The following is a 17,019-nucleotide window of genomic DNA, read 5'->3' on the forward strand; positions in this document are numbered from 1 at the left end:
CTAGAGTTTAGTCTAACGCTTAACGAGACTAATTTAATAGTCTAGCTATTATTACTACTATATAAGCGTTAAACAATACTTATATAACCCATAATAATAGCTCAAATACTTCTTATAAGGTCCTAATAACATTACTATATTGAAACACAAGTTATACTAAAGATAGGATAGGTACAACTCACTTACAGCGGATTTTCTCGAAAATCGGGCTTCGCTGGAGCAGCGTTCCCGAGCCGAAAGGCTCTTTTCTCGGGACTCCGGGAGCCTCGGAGCTTCCTTCGGGAGCTAGGGGGTTTAGGGGGGTTTAGGAGAGCTAGAGAGAGAATGAAGTTAGAAAGAGAAGTGAGAAATGGTGTAAGGAAGTGAATGGGTCGATCTTGCTGTTTATAGTAAGTTTTTATGTCTCTCACATCGTGAGTGTCATAAGACTCACGTCGTGAATCTCATGATTCACTCCGTAGACTTGCCATTTGTGTCCCTAGCTTCGGATGGTGGCCAGGACACCTCACGTCGTGAGTGTCATAAAGCTCACGTCGTGAATTGGATCTTATCCTCTCGCAGCTTCTAGGTTCCGAATTATGACAGATTGTCGTGAGCGTAATAATGCTCACGTCGTGAATTAGCTAGTTTAGAGTTTTTATAAGCTAAATCTTCGATATGCCATAACTTTTGCATACGAACTCCGTTTTTGACGTTCTTTATATCCAGGTGTAGGTTGAGACATATTCTACAACTTTCATTTAGATACCTAAGGCTAAAAAGTCCTCTATCTTAAATTCACTATTTACATCTCCCGGTGCCGTGCTGGATTTGCCGAAAAACTTCAACGGGCCATAACTTCTTCGCTATATCCCGGATTTCGGCGTTCTTTATATGTACGGAACCCTTGAGACATATTGTACAACTTGGTTAAGATTATTTTTTATAAATAATCTTTTGTCGAAAAGTCGTTTTCGACCCCTATTATCTCTAAGTTGACTAGCCCGAATCTATGGGCGTTACAGTTTAATACCTTGGAAACCATTTTCATGTAGAATTAGTGAAAACATAAATCCAAGGTATTTAGGGTTGTATGTGCACCATAGGAAGTTGCGTTATACCAAAACCCAACAGTGAGTTGCTACTTAGAGGAGCCAGAACAATTCTAAGCAAAAGTATGGATAAGTGTGGAAGTTAGTATTGGGACCGTAATAATAAAAGCATATGGTCCGTACTAAAATTAAGGAAACTTTAGGGACTCTAAAGAGCTTGTTGGGGGTACATAGCATGGTTTGGCACCATGATTTATTGCATCATGTTTTCTTCCTTATCGGTTATTGGTTATAGTTATTCAGGCTGAGGATGGGTCTAGTGATTGTTGGGCCTTATGGCCATGTCAATTGAAGTCTAAATGGTGCAGACCTAGGTGATTTATTTGATTTTGTGGTCTTGAGGGCCTTGCTTGAGATAGTACCATTTGAGTTGCGGGACTCAAAAGGAAGCGGTTGTGATGATCGGCTCGAGGATTACAGTCGGAGGCTAAGAGATTAGCAAATTGTTTTGGATTTCACTATCCAAGACATGGCTTATCTTCTTTTAACTTTGGTTGATTGGGTAAGAGGGAGCAAACACATGAATTTCAGGGTTGGGATGTAGACCCAACATGGGGCTATATAGTTGTGGTTTTTGGCAGCAAGTATAGCACTGTAGGAATGTAGAAGAGGATTCTTGTGGTATGATTGCTTTGAGATAAGATTGAGGGTATACTTTCTTTGAATATAGACATATAAGATGCTAGTTGATGGTTTTAGGTGATCAGGGGAAATGAATCAGGAACAAAAATTTTGTTTTCTCTGATGTATCCTAACTATGAGAATGATGTTATTGTATTTATGAACGATTGTCACGATGAATTTACGGTTGGGGATTTTTAGATGAATTCTTTCGTAGACCATTTATTTATAAATAGAGAATTGGTGCTATAAATGTACTATCATAATTGTTGCATATGCATCTGCATGGAATTCTTGTTGTTAGAGGCGGTTGTGATTAGGAAGTTTTCGAGGTCTCCATCTGAGATTCAAAATCTCTTTGAGTTTGCTTGATCTTTATCTGAAAGATCATGCTATATTGTGTTATACATTCCAGGGTTCAGGGATACAGTGTATATGGTTTAGCCGGTTTTAGATTTACTCTATTTGCAATGTCATTTGATGGTAGTTCAAAACCTAAGTGGGAGAGATATGGGTATTACGCTTGGAGGATCATCGATATTTTCGATTTTATGGTTTCAGAATAATGGATCACACGGATATGTGGTTCTGGTATGCGAGACTTTGCTTCAAGACTTGGTCAAGACGGGAGTGTCAAATAAGTTTCCATCAGGAGTATGTGCTCAGGAATCCATGCGTTGTCTTTACGGCAGGAAGTTTTTGGACAATGAGCTTGTTGTAGCCAGTTGTTCCTTTCAGAAATGATGATAAGTAGGTCCAAAAACATTTGGGTCACTCAAGTTGAGTATCAGTTATTGAGGGATGTGCCAACTCATCGTTTAGCTTGCAATCTATAGTCTAGGACGATTCGTTTTGATCAGACAATCAACTTTAGAGTTTGGGATGCTTATTTTCGCATGGGATTTGTTTAGTAGTGTATTGGATCATGGGTTGTGAGTGCAATCTCGATCGTTGGTCATTTTATTCATTGTCAATGGTGGAGGTTCTTTAAAGTTTTTAGGATGTATTAGTTTAAGTTCAACGGATGCATCAACCTAGCGTCATGTTCTCTATGTTGTATATTTTGGCATTTCGTGTCGGCATGTTTGATATTATGGTTGATCTAATCAGGGTTTTAACAAGATTTCTAGATTACTTTGGAAATTTTATCGAGCTAGTTACGTATTGGTAGGATCTGTTCAGTTCCAATCAAGACGTGGGATCTTGTTTCGTTCGCTCATAGGATGTTTATGTTAATGATTGAGGTTATTCATATCGATTAGATCTACTGGTATTTAACCCTTTGGGTAAGGTTGTGAGGAAGAAGTAATGCAGTAGATCTAGGGTTGGTTATGGGTTCCCTTGAGGTTGTGTATTGTGGTAAGTTCATTAGATATTATCATGAGGAGTGTATATTGATTGATTATGATAGCATGAAAACACTTTGCTCGAGATATTGGTATGGTTAATAATTGACTTATAGCCTTTGGATTCGAACAAGAGTGAAACCCCCTATCTCATTTATTTGGTTGTGTGTAACTATGTTTTTGTCTAGTTTGGTGTTGCTATCAGCTTGTGCTGTGAAAGGAATTATATGTTATATACAGGTATGGCTCGTGTTGGGTTGAGAGGGATGTTGATTGGGTTCTTTCAAGTTAGTAGGTTGAGATTTGAGTACCTTTAGAACCCTGTGGTGCTGGTCGCAAGCCTTTAGGCCGGTGATGGAATGTAAGCAAGATCAGCATGGTATCATGAGCTTACCTTCCTACTGGTTAGATGGTGTCATGATGTATCATTTACCAATGTTTTATGTGACACCCATAGAATTTAAGCCAAATTAAAACATTTTAATTCATTAAAAAACCATTAAGTTCATACATCTTGTTTTCAAAATAGTTTAAACATTAGAGTATCCCCTAGAACCATATCACATAAGTCACAAAACATGAGGAGCGATACGATCACGCCTTCACCTTTCCACGATCTCCTGAAGTACTTGAAACAAAACACTGAACTGTAAGCCCGAAAGCTTAGTGATTTACCCCCCCCCCCCCCCCCCCGCGCCCCCCCAAAAAAATACCTACCACACATAAACATACTCGTAACATATCACAAATAGAATAGTCATGTACATCGGGCTACTGTGTGACTGGTCCGCCTGCACCGACCCTTCAGTCCACCTGGTCCACTCTCCGAGCCTCGGCATGACTGGTCTGCCCTCTTGGGGCCTTCAGCCTATCCAGACTGCTTGCTGGGCCTTCGGAATATCCGGTCCATGCTGGGTATGTTGGCCTACAGCACAAAGCAGGCCCCGCCTCAACCCAACCCTTGTCAAACAACCATGTGCACATAAAACAATTAATCACATAAAAAAATCCTTAACCAGACAAATAGTCTAACATATCACATAACATATCAACATCCTAACCAGGATTCCGACCTAACCGGTCACTAGCATAACATTACCCAATATACCGGCTACTGACCTTAACCATATCACTAACACAACACCATCCTAAATACCAGGAAGCAGACCTATCAAAGCAATAACATAACAAACAATACCTGGATTTCAATCCGATAAAGGGCCAGCCTTGGTGCCGTAGACCCTGTCGATATAGTGAGGATAACTCACTTAAAATTGCCGATTGAAGAGATAAGACCAATCTGCTCCGACCACTAACACGAACTTCACCACAGAACACTACCAAATAACCAATTCCAAAACTACCAAAATACCCTTGGAAGTCAAACTGGTCAACTCTTAGTCAAAGTCAAAGTCCTCAGTCAAAGTCAACCTTCCTGGTTGATTCTACTCACCGAGTCAACCCGTCGACTCATGGAGTTCCCATACTTAGAAACTCCCATAACACGACTCAACTCTCTGAGTCGCCACAAGACTCGCCGAGTCTAACGATCTCCAAGTCTCATCCTGCTCAACTCACAGAGTCATCCCTCGACTCATCGATTCAAGGCTTAACCAGAAGAGTTTAGGGTTCCACGACCAGACTCGTCGGGTCCAAGGCAATCTTCAATAGACTCGCCGAGTTGTTCTTCCAACTCACTGAGTCCATGCACATGTTCATACAACTCGTCGAGTACACCCATGTGACTCGCCAAATCTCTCCAGTTCTTAATCCATATAGTGGCTTTTCGAGCCATGCATGGAATCCAATCCATAGATCCACTCTTCTACAGTGTAACCCTCACATAAAGTTGCAAACTTTACTTGAAACCAAGCAGATATAGGCCCAAAACACACTAGGGCTAGGGTTAAGGACTAGGGGGCTTCACCAACAACTCCTAAACAGAAGCTTTATGACATTTTACACCATCACAAGCCTAGATCTGAAGTAGCAACCTCAGATCTAAGCCTCTAATTCGAAATAGCTCTCAAACAAGATAAGGAACTCCAAATCAACCACCAAGGATGAACCAAAAAAGAAATAGCTTAAGATAATGACTCCTTACCTCTGAGATGTGCCCAAACTGATGTATATCCCAGATCTACACAAGCCCCTTGGTGCTAGCCTCTAATTTCTTAAGCTCCTTCCACCAATTTCCTCTTCCAAGCTCCAATCTCCTCAACAATGGAGTCTTACATGAAAGTCAGGGTTTTTGGATCTCAAAAGGGTAGCAAAGAGGCTGAGGGTGGGTTATAATGTGATTTATATAGGGCACAACCCCCGGAATTAGGGTTTTCTCTCTTCAGCACCAACTTGTCGAGTCCAAGCTGCCGACTCGGCGAGTTGGCCACATAACCCGTGACGGACTCCCGCTCCGACTCGGCGAGTAAGCACACCTACTCGTTGAGTCCCTTTCCTTAATTTACACTTTAAGTCCTTCAATGGTACCTCTAGAATTTTGGGTGTTACATTTTATGACACATATGGGGGTGACCCAGTAGTCATTTGATTGAGACTCTTAAGTCTCAAATCGTTAGTCTTATTGGCGTGGTTGGGTATTAGTACATTTTTCGGAGTCAAGAAACTCAGTGATAGCTGGGTTGGATCATGTGGATAGTAAAAGTTTTTTGGGGGTATTAGTTATGCATCGAAGTCTCTTGTTGAATGGTTGCATTTGTGGGTCTCTGCTTGCTTGTGGTCTATTATTAGGAGTTGGTTACCCGATATGGGTTTTAGATCTAAAACTTTGGATCATGAGGATCCTTGATAATACCTCAAATAGTTTTTCAAGTGGATGTACACTTAAGCTAATGTGGGATTTAGATTCAACGTGAGATTCTTGGATGGACCATCATTATGCTCATGAAAGTAGTGGGTTGGCGATGACTTATCAGGAAGTCAAGTGTGCATTTTAGGCTTTTAGGCAACCTCCAGATTTGGTATTGGTTGAAATTCACAATCGGTATGTTTTGAGTATTCTTTATGCATGATTTGGTGGTGTTCCTAGTCGGGAACTAGGGGTAGGTATGATGAAAGGATGATCATCAGTATTAGGGTTTTATTTCTGGAGTTTAGACTGATGGTTCCTAGTTTTGGGAGCTTATTAATTGAGTTACTTGTAGTTTTAGCTTTGAGAGTTCCCAGATTTAGTGGTTTTCACTAGAATATTAGTCTTGCATTAAGGGAGAGAAAGATAATTATTGGGTTATTTGTTGGAAGATGTGGTTTCTGAGTGGTCTCTCGAGTTTCTTTTTAAGATTCTTTGATTGTGAAGTGGCTAGAGGAAGCTTATGGAATATGTTGGTGTTGCTTTCAGAAATCCTAACTAAAACATATTTTGAGGATGAAATCCAGTTTAAATGGGGGTGATTTGTAACATCGATGTTTCTGACTTCTTTCATGGATTACGAGTTTTAATTCGAAAAGTCTTAAGACAAAATTAACTAGATAGAAGTGTGGGACTCACCAATACCTTTATGTGGATATAAAGAACACCGAAAATAGAGTTGGAATGAGGATGTTATGCTTATTTGAAGTTGAGGTGGATTTGGGTGAAAATCATTGCCACATCACGGTGAGAACGGACATGACATGCCAGTTTCCATGACACAGCGAAGCATGGCCACATCATGTTGATCAAGAATGTTCTTTTTGTTGCAAGAAATGATGGTACAAGCTTGGATCCATCACAGACACTACATTTTTATACCACTGTAGGTATAAAGTTCCAATCTAGCTATATAGTTCTTTAGATCTTGTCATTTGGTGCTTTTGACAATTTTGGTCCATTTTATGGCTGCTCTTGGAGTTGATTCGGCTCCAACATCTTTTGATCAGTTTAAAATGCTTCTTGGACCTCATGAACTAAGAAAGTTATGATCTTTTGCCTTCCCTTTTATTCATGCAACTTATCTTAGTCCATTAGGTCATTTTGGTGTAATAAAGTTTAGACCTTGAAAATTTTTGGCATTGTTATGGACAAAGTTTGAAACTTTATCCATCTAAACATCATGTTGATTTGGATTTGAAGTTTGAAGACTTGGACTTAACGGATTAAGTAAAGAAGGATGGAGTTTTGGGTCCCTTTGAGACTTAAAGTCCAAATCTTGGTGGTTTGGACCTTTCCAAATGATAAAGTTGGAAAATTTATCCATTATGAGGCTATTAGGATTTAGATCTGATGATTTTAGATTTAGTCCTTATGGTTTAAGATCTTTTTGAAGAAATGTAACATCCCGGAATAGCAAGAGTAGAGTTGAAGGACTAAAAGTGTAAATTTTGAGGGGCAACTCGGCGAGTCCATGGATGGACTCGGTGAGTAGGGTCACGACTTTGGTCGCGAGTCAAGTGGCCAACTCGGCAAGTCCAAAGATGGGCTCGGCGAGTAGGTGCTAAGTGGAGAAAGCCCTAAATCTGGGGAATGAGCCATATTTAGTGAACCTTATATCCTCTCCCCAGCCTCTTTGATCCCCCTTGAAGTCAAGAAACCCTAGAAAGCGTAATTGTGGAAGATTGGAGTTCATTTGGAGCTTGGGGAGGTGCTTGTTGAAGAAATCTTGAAGGAGAAGAGGCTTGGATCAAAGGGATTTGCTTGGATTCGAGTTTCATTGCAGTTGGGGCACTCTTTTGAGGTAATATCTCGTTCTTGGGCTATCACTCATATGGATTCATCATTTTGGGGTTTATGGGGAGCTTATCTTTGTATGTTTTAGAGTTTGGAGGTTAGATCTGAGGTTGCTACCTCGGATCTGGGATGGGGAAGGCCTAGAGAGCATTAAAGTCCCTGTGTTTGAGTGCTTAGTGAAGCCATCATGTCCCAAACCCTAGCTCTAAAGTGAATAAGGCCTAGATCTCTTTGGATTCACGTAAAGTTTGCCACTTTACGTGATGGATGGATTATAGGAGCCTAGATCTATGTTTTGGATCAATTGCATGGCCTGGAATGCTTCTGTATGGATTCAGACCGGTGGTACTCGGCGAGTCACATGGGTGGACTCGACGAGTTGCTTCAAGATGAGCTAGAACTCGACGAGTTGGATGAACAACTCGGCGAGTAGGTTGAAGATAGCCTTAGACTCGGTGAGTCTGTTCTTGGACTCGGCGAGTCTTGTCGAAGAGTCCCAATATTTTCTGGTTGAGTCGAGAATCGGTGAGTCAAGGGATGACTCGGTGAGTTGGGTGCGAGTGGACTCAGAGTTGTTGGACTCGGCAAGTCTCGGGGTGACTCGGCGAGTTGGGTCGCGGATTGAGGGAAGTTTTGAGGATAGGGACTCGGCGAGTCATCGGGTTGACTCGGCGAGTAGAGTCAGTCGGGGGTTGACTTTGACTTTGTCCAAGGTTGACCAGTCGTCTTCCAGGGGTATTTAGGTAATTAAGGGTATATATAGAGTTGAGTGTTTTGGTGTTCAGTGGAGGAGTTCCTGTTGGAGTTCGGAGCAACGGGATCTTATCCTTTCAGCCAGCAGTTTCGAGGTGAGTTATCCTCACTATATCAATAGGGTATAAGGCACCAAGGCCGGCTCTTTTATCGGATTGAGATCCGGGTATCTGTTGTTATGTTATTGTGTTGATATGTTTGCATCTTGGTAGTTAGGATGGTATTCGTTAGGGACCTGGTTAAGGTCGGTATCCTGGTATGTAGGGTGAGGCTATGCTAGTGACCGGTTAGGTCGGTATCCTGTTAGATTATGTTGTGATATGTGATCTGCTAGATCGGTTTCCTGAATATGAATTGTTATGTGATTGCTTGTTTATGTGCACATGCTTGTTTGGACTGGAGTTGGATTGAGGCGGGTCCTGCTTCGTGCTGTAGGCCAAGATACCTAGGGCGGACCGGTTATTCTGAAGGCCCATCGAGCGGTCCGGATAGGCTGTAGGCCTCACGAGGGCGGACCAGATGTGCCGAGGCTCGGAAAGTGGACCAGGCCGACTGAAGGCCCGATGCGGGCGGACTAGTCATACTGTAGACTCAGAGAGTGGACCAGGTGAGTTGAAGGCCCAGTGCGGGCGGACCAACCACACTACATGACTCGAGGGACATGATTGGACATGGAGGGTGGACCATGTGGACTGAAGGCCCTACAAGGCGGACCAGTCCCACAGTAGACCCGATATGCATAGTTGTTCTGTGATTCGTTATGAGATAGCATGTTATGTGTATGGTATATGTGGTTGGTATTTTGGGGGTATCTCACTAAGCTTTCGGGCTTACAGTTGTGGTTTAATGTTTTTCAGGTTCTTCAAGAGACTGTGGCAAGGCGAAGGCATGATCGTACCGCTCCTCATGATTTTGTAGCAATGTGATTCTGGGAATACTCTAAATGATTTGTATTGAAAACCTTTTTGTAATAATTTAATGAAATCGGGTTGTTTTTGAAAAATTTAAATTGGTTGGATTTTTCGGTCGTTAAAAGTTGGTATCAGAGCCTTGGTTTGAGTGAATTGGAGGAACACTTGTGTGACTCCAGTCTCAAATCGAGGAGGGTTTTCAAAAAAGAATTTAAAATGGTTTTCAAAATAAGTAAAGGAGGACGCAGAGGTACGATCAGCCGGAGCTAGTAAGTAACCCCAAAATACCATACATGATATTTGTTTTATTGAGCTTTGATAGAACAGCATGCTAGAGTTGGGCTTGGGATCTTCAGGATTTCTTGATGTGTTGCGTGATTTATGATGCCTGCTAGCCTAGGGTTTTCTTGTTAGAGATTTCTAGTGTTCCTCTAATTCTGAGGATAGAGCGTTGTTATGTATGTTTTCGCTAGGGTGTTGTGGAAGTACTTCATAGAAATATGGGTAGGTGTGGAAGGTAGTATGGGACCGTACTACTGAAAGCACAGGACCCATACGCGTATCAGGGAAACCATGACCTCTAGGGTTGGGTTGAGAGTTGGTTCCCGGGATAGTGGGAAGTGTCTGAGATTTTTGGTGGTTTATTTTCAGTATAGAGATTTCAGGGCATGCTGGGAGTGGATCCGGGTCAGGATCAGGAGCAGGAGAGGGAGTTCTGGGTGGGTCCGTACTGCCCAAGGTCGTCGGTCAGATGAGTACGCGCGAGTTGGATGCGAGGATTCGTGAGATCCTACATGATGAGGTTGCTGCATTGTTTCGGGCTGAGCTGCCGGAGTTGTTTGGGTCGATCAAGACCGCCATGGTGGAGTATTTTGATGAGCGCTATGCGGCTCTCACGGAGATGGCTGCCGCAGCGGCTACAGCGGCTGTAGCAGCGGCAGGGGGAGGAGCTAGTAGAGGTTTTTAGTATCGGGACTTCGATAATACGAAGCCTCCCACCTTTGATGGAGTTCAGGATCCGATCGTTGCTATGAGATGGTTATCAGACGTGGAGGGATGTTTCTTCACGTGTTCATGCCCTACTGATCAGAGGGTAAGGTGCGCTCTGAACCTGTTAAGGCTCGGGGCAAAGGATTGGTGGAGGTTGACCACGGGGTCATATTCGGATGCGCAGAGGGTTGCGGTTTCTTGGGATCAGTTCAGAGAGATGTTCATCACTCGTTATGTTCCGCAGGTCGAGAGGGAAAGGTTGGCTCAGGAGTTCCTTGAGCTGAAGCAGGAGTCGGAGTCGGTGACGGAAATCACCACGATGTTTACTGAGAGGGCGATGTTTTGCCCTGAGTTCGCTTTGGAGCAGGCTCAGATGTCCCGATATCTGAGTATGCTAAACAGAGACATCAGACAATTTGTGTCCGCGCAGAGGTGCGAGACCTTGTTGGAGTTACAGGAGGCCGCCAGGCGGTGTGAGTTGAAGATTGAGTTGCAGTTGCGTGAGCTGAGGCAAGATCCGGTTCAGTCGCAGTCGGCGACGAAACAGTCTAAGACCGTTGATTACAGGATGGGAGATCAGGGCAGCCACGTTTTTGGAAAGTGTGGGAGGGGTCACGCCGGAGTTTTTCGGTCCGTTGGTGCATGCCGCAAGTGCGGAAAGGAGGGACACTATGCGAGGGATTGTCGGCAGTCAGTGTCGGTTCGGGATTTGAGGATATGTTATCATTGTCATCAGGTTAGACACTTGAGGGTCAACTGTCCACAATTTGCTGCAGGACTGGTGCAGGCTCCAGCACCGGCCACGTTGAGGATCACAGGTGGAGGTCAAGGTGGAGTGGAGCCCCCAAGGGCTCAGGGTCGTGCTTTTCAGCTTGCAGCGGAGGAGGTTCGAGCAGTGCCGGATGCAGCTGCGGGTATGTTTCTTTCTTGTTGTCGTGTTTATTATGATTATTGTGGAGTATCGTTTATCTGCTAGTCTCGTTGGGTGGTTTTCGTTTTGGTATCCGTTGATCCTTGAGGGTTTGGCATGGGTATGGGTTAGTATTTCGGGTTTTCACTGGTTATCTTTTGTGAGGATCATTGGTGGATGCGGCGTTGATTTGAATGTCGGACAGCATCTGCAGTCTGAGGAATGGATATTTGAAGATTAGGTTCCATTCGAGCGGGATGGTCGGTGTAGAAATGTGTTTTTGCGAAGGCTGCTAGTGCTAGTGGGAATCAGTTTGAGAGTAAATGTGGGTTTTGTGCAAGGTTATCTTGTGAGGTCAGTGATAGCGACCAGGGAGTTGGTAGTCAGTGACTTAAGTGGGAGAGAATTGGAGAGTTCTCGGGAGGATCGACGAGTATGAAAGGTTGTTTACCTGCATGGAATTCAGTAGTGTCTCGGTCAGCTAAGGGCATTGGTTGGTATGAGTAAATGGCAGGCGTGCGGGACGGGATACAGACTAAGAGCTTGAGTGTGCAGGGCCTGGGAGCAGGTCGGGATCAAGTATGTATGATGGAGAGAGAGTTCGGAACCCCTAGGGGGCTAGAACAGTATACATGGGAGGTTTTCCCGGAGAGGTAACTCGGAATGTTGATTGCTAGTTGAGCGGTCCGGATAGATTGAAGGCCAATGGGCGTACAAGTCAGGCCGAAGGCTCGGTGAGCGGTCCAGCTAGACTGAAGGCCCTGGAGGGCGGTCCAGGTCTGCTGAAGGTTATGAGAGTGGTCCAATTTGACTGAAGGCCTGGTAAGGCGGTCCAGTCATGCTGAAGACTCTGCATGTGTCATTAGATCGGTGTGAGGTAATGGATTGAGTATGTTGCGATATGATAGCGTTGCAAGGTCTGGCCCCAAATATTGATCGCAATCAGTGGAGGTAGTGCATGGACTTGAGAGTCTTCTCGGGTGGATTCAGAGTATGTATGGTGCATGGGATAGCGGTTACGTTATAAAGAGGTAGTGTAGCGTTGGGTGAGCACCGTAGTACTTGTCGTGGTGACAAGGCGGTCGAGTGATTTTCCTTGGTAAGGAAAAAGGGAGGAATGTAATTCCGAAGGAGAGTGCAAATTCATGGAAGTGAAAGCGGAAGTGTAGAGTTATGATCAGAGTGGTCCGATGGGGGTCATTGAGCAGCGTGTGCGGCAGCGGTTTGGGATGACATCATGAGGGGATGTCTGTTGGGGTCGCAGAAGGGATTTCTGAGGCTGTAAAGTCAAGAGGCTCGTAAGGGATGCAAATATGGAGTTTTGGATTCCCAGCTTGATTTCGGTAAAGGATTTGTGTATCAGTGGTTCATCCTGAGGGATGTTTTGAGGGTCGTCAGAGTGATGGGTTTCCTAACCCGAGGGTGCTAGAGCTAGTTCAGCATGTGCATGCGATTGCAAGAAGAGAACTCATGGAAGTTTCTCTGAAGAGTATGTCTTATCACCATGGAATGGATAGAGTTGGACTCGGATCGGGAATCGGGTGGTGCATAGTTATTTATAGCTCATAGGGGTCGAGTAATGGTTGTGATTTGGAGCAGTGATGCAACATGGGTGGTACTCAGTGGTTGTGTGTGGTTATCAGAGGGTAAAGCCGGAGCCCGATTTGAGACGGTGGTCAGGACATCGCAAGGAAGGAGAAAGTGAGTTCGAGTTTCGATGGGTATGCCTTGAGGGACCTGGTCCAGTTAAGGCCAGGTGGCGTGTTGTAGGAGTATTTTTGGAGATGAGTTTTCGTAGGCTTCGAGGACAAAGCCTAACTTAAGTGGGGGAGAATTGTAACATCCCGGAATAGCAAGAGTAGAGTTGAAGGACTAAAAGTGTAAATTTTGAGGGGCAACTCGGCGAGTAGGGTCGCGAGTTTGGTCACGAGTCAAGTGGCCTACTCGGCGAGTAGGTGCTGAGTGGAAAAAAACCCTAAATCCGGGAAATGAGCCCTATTTAGTGAACCTTATATCCTCTTCCCAGCCTCTTTGATCCCCCTTGAAGTCCAGAAACCCTAGAAAGCGTGATTGTGGAAGATTGGAGTGCATTTGGAGCTTGGGGAGGTGCTTGTTGAAGAAATCTTGAAGGATAAGAGGCTTGGATCAAAGGGCTTTGCTTGGATTCGAGTTTCAGTGTAGTTAGGGCATTCTTTTGAGGCAATATCTCGTTCTTGGGCTATCACTCATATGGATTCATCATTTTAGGGTTTATGGGGAGCTTATCTTTGTATGTTTTAAAGTTTGGAGGTTAGATCTGAGGTTGCTACCTCGGATCTAGGATGGGGAAGGCCTAGAGAGCATTAAAGTCCCTGTGTTTGAGTGCTTAGTGAAGCCATCATGTCCCAAACCCTAGCTCTAAAGTGAATAAGGCCTAGATCTCTTTGGATTCATGTAAAGTTTGCCACTTTACGTGATGGATGGATTATAGGAGCCTAGATCTATGTTTTGGATCAATTGCATGGCCTGGAATGCTTCTGTATGGATTCAGACCGGTGGTACTCGGCGAGTCACATGGGTGGACTCGACGAGTTGCTTCAAGATGAGCTAGAACTTGACGAGTTGGATGAACAACTAGGCGAGTAGGTTGAAGATAGCCTTAGACTCGGCGAGTCTGTTCTTGGACTTGGCGAGTCTTGTCGAAGAGTCCCAATATTTTCTGGTTGAGTCGAGAATCGGTGAGTCAAGGGATGACTCGGTGAGTTGGGTGTGAGTGGACTCAGAGTTGTTGGACTCGGCGAGTTGGGTCGCGGATTCAGGGAAGTTCTGAGCATAGGGACTCGGCGAGTCATCGGTTTGACTCCGCGAGTAGAGTTAGTCGGGGGTTGACTTTGACTTTGTCCAAGGTTGATGAGTTGTCTTCCAGGGGTATTTTGGTATTTAAGGGTATATATTGAGTTGAGTGTTTTGGTGTTTAGTGGAGGAGTTTGTGTCGGAGTTCGGAGCAGCGGGATCTTATCCTTTCAGCCGGCAGTTTCGAGGTGAGTTATCCTCACTATATCAACAGGGTCTAAGGCACCAAGGCCGACCCTTTTATCAGATTGAGATCTGGGTAATCGTTGTTATGTTATTGCTTTGATATGTTTGCATCCTGGTAGTTATGATGGTATTCGTTAGGGACCTGGTTAAGGTCGGTATCCTGGTATGTAGGGTGAGGCTATGCTAGTGACCGGTTAGGTCGGTATCCTATTAGAGTATGTTGTGATATGTGATCTGCTATATCGGTTGCCTGAATATGAATTGTTATGTGATTGCTTGTTTATGTGCACATGCTTGTTTGGACTGGAGTTGGGTTGAGGCGGGTCCTGCTTCGTGCTGTTGGCCAAGATACCCAGGGCGGACCGGTTATTCCGAAGGCCCAGCGAGCGGTCCGAATAGGTTGTAGGCCCCACGAGGGCGGACCAGACCTATCGAGACTTGGAGAGTGGACCAGGCCGACTGAAGGCCCGATGCGGACGGACCAGTCATACTGTAGACTCAGAGAGTGGACCAGGTGAGTTGAAGGCCCAGTGCGGGCGGACCAACCACACTGCAAGACTCGAGGGACATGATTGGACACGGAGGGTGGACCAGGTGGACTGAAGGCCCTACAAGGCGGACCAGTCCCACAGTAGACCCGATATGCATGGCTGTTCTGTGATTCGTTATGAGGTAGCATGTTATGTGTATGGTATATGTGGTTTGTATTTTGGGGTACCTCACTAAGCTTTCGGGCTTACAATTGTGGTTTAATGTTTTTCAGGTTCTTCAGGAGACTGTGGCAAGGCGAAGGCGTGATTGTACCGCTCCTCGTGATTTTGTAGCAATGTGATTCTGGGAATACTCTAAATGATTTGTATTGAAAACCTTTTTGTAATAATTTAATGAAATCAGGTTGTTTTTGAAAAATTTAAATTGGTTGGATTTTTCGGTTGTTACAAGAAAAGCTTTTCAGACTGATGAACACGACGTAGCCTTAGGTTCCCACAACATGGCGATTACGGATTTTATCGTATGTTTTGTCATTTGTGGGCCATGATATGGTCATGGATGGCCACAATGTGGTAGTTAACTGACGTTAACTTTGATTGCTGATTTTTTGACTAGTTTGACTTTTTTTTCAAACTTGGGAAAACTTGAGTTTTTTACTAAGGGTTGATCTCAGTTTGGTTTTGAGGAAGCTTAGGTTGACTGTTTAGATGCTGAGGTAGTTGTTGGGATCTTGTTGAGTAGATCAGGTGAGTCTTTTCACTACACTCGTGGGTCAAAGGCACCAATGCCTACCCAATGGATTGTGTTATGTAAATTTCTAGTTGTTTTTTTTGATACTTTCATGGAATACCCCAGGGGTAGCCCGTAACACTTGTAATAAAGACCATGGGGTCGCCCATGGCAACTACATGAATGACCATGAGGGTAGCCCATGTCACTTAGATGACAAACCATGGTAGTAGCCCATGAAATTTCAAGGAAAGACCATGGGGTTAGCCTAAGGCACCTAGTTGTAAGACACAAGGGTAGCCCATGGCATTTTAGGGAAAAGACCATGGGGGTAGCCCATGGCACTTGTATGTATGTCACGTGGTATTTTGGAGGAACTCACTAAGCTTTGTTCTTACAGTTTTTAAGGTTGAAAGTTTTTTAGGTACTTCTAGTTTCAAAAGCAAGAGTTAGCTTGATCACCATGTATCCCTTGTAGATTTATTTTGCAATGATTTTTTATGATTTTACTTTGAAGTTTTAAGAATACTTTTATTATGGTCGTCTTTTGGGATAATGAATTAATGGTTTTCATTTATTTAAAATGAAAATTTTAGTTGGTACTTTTGGGATGTTATAAAGATCACCACGACATGGCAGGAAAAATGGGATGACATAGCAGGAAAATATGCGACCATTGGCCGAGGTCAAAAAGGAAAGTAGCGGTCAAGAATGTCTATGGATTGAATGGATGATAGAAAGCTCATGACATAATCATTTTAACCATTTTAAATCAAGTTAGGTCTTTAATAGTGTTTTGATTCTCTTAGCTAATAGAGGTAGATTATGTTAAGAAAGCTTGTTAATAGTGTTAATGGAAGTTTTAGATGCTTTAAACAAGCATTGTATTTAATCCCCATGAGTGGGATCAATTCAATGTGAGTTAGGGTTTGTAACCCTAACTAGTGATTGTATATGAATTGATGCATTAGATGTTAGATAATAACGAATCAAGTACTATGGGATGCTTAATAATTCGTTATGTGACATCCCCATTTTCATGGCCAATTAAAAATTTTTTATTTATGCTAATTTATTTCAGAGTATAAAAATTGATGTGGAATTTGTTCCCAAAACATAATATATTTCATAAGAAACATTTTTCATTTATATATAAAACCTTGGGATGTCATCGTCAATACATATACATAAGCATAAACATTGTCTTACAGGACTTATAGAATTTATTTATACTAATGGCCTACAAACTCCTCAAATCACTCATCATCCTTGTGCCTTTGCACCACTTTCTATGACACAAAGAAACTGACTAGGTAAGGCTAGGGGCATGGTGAACACATAGGATCTTCAAACCACAATAATTAAGTTTTTTAATTATAAATTTACATCAAATAACTTCACTCAATTATCCATTCCCTTTATTCTCATATATTGATTCTAAAATATTAATCTCAAGGGACCTATGCTAAGGATCATCATCAACAATGAGTAGACA

This window comes from Lactuca saligna, chromosome 5 (genome assembly GCF_052625555.1).
Source record: "Lactuca saligna cultivar CGN05327 chromosome 5, ASM5262555v1, whole genome shotgun sequence".
Lineage (NCBI taxonomy): Eukaryota > Viridiplantae > Streptophyta > Magnoliopsida > Asterales > Asteraceae > Lactuca > Lactuca saligna.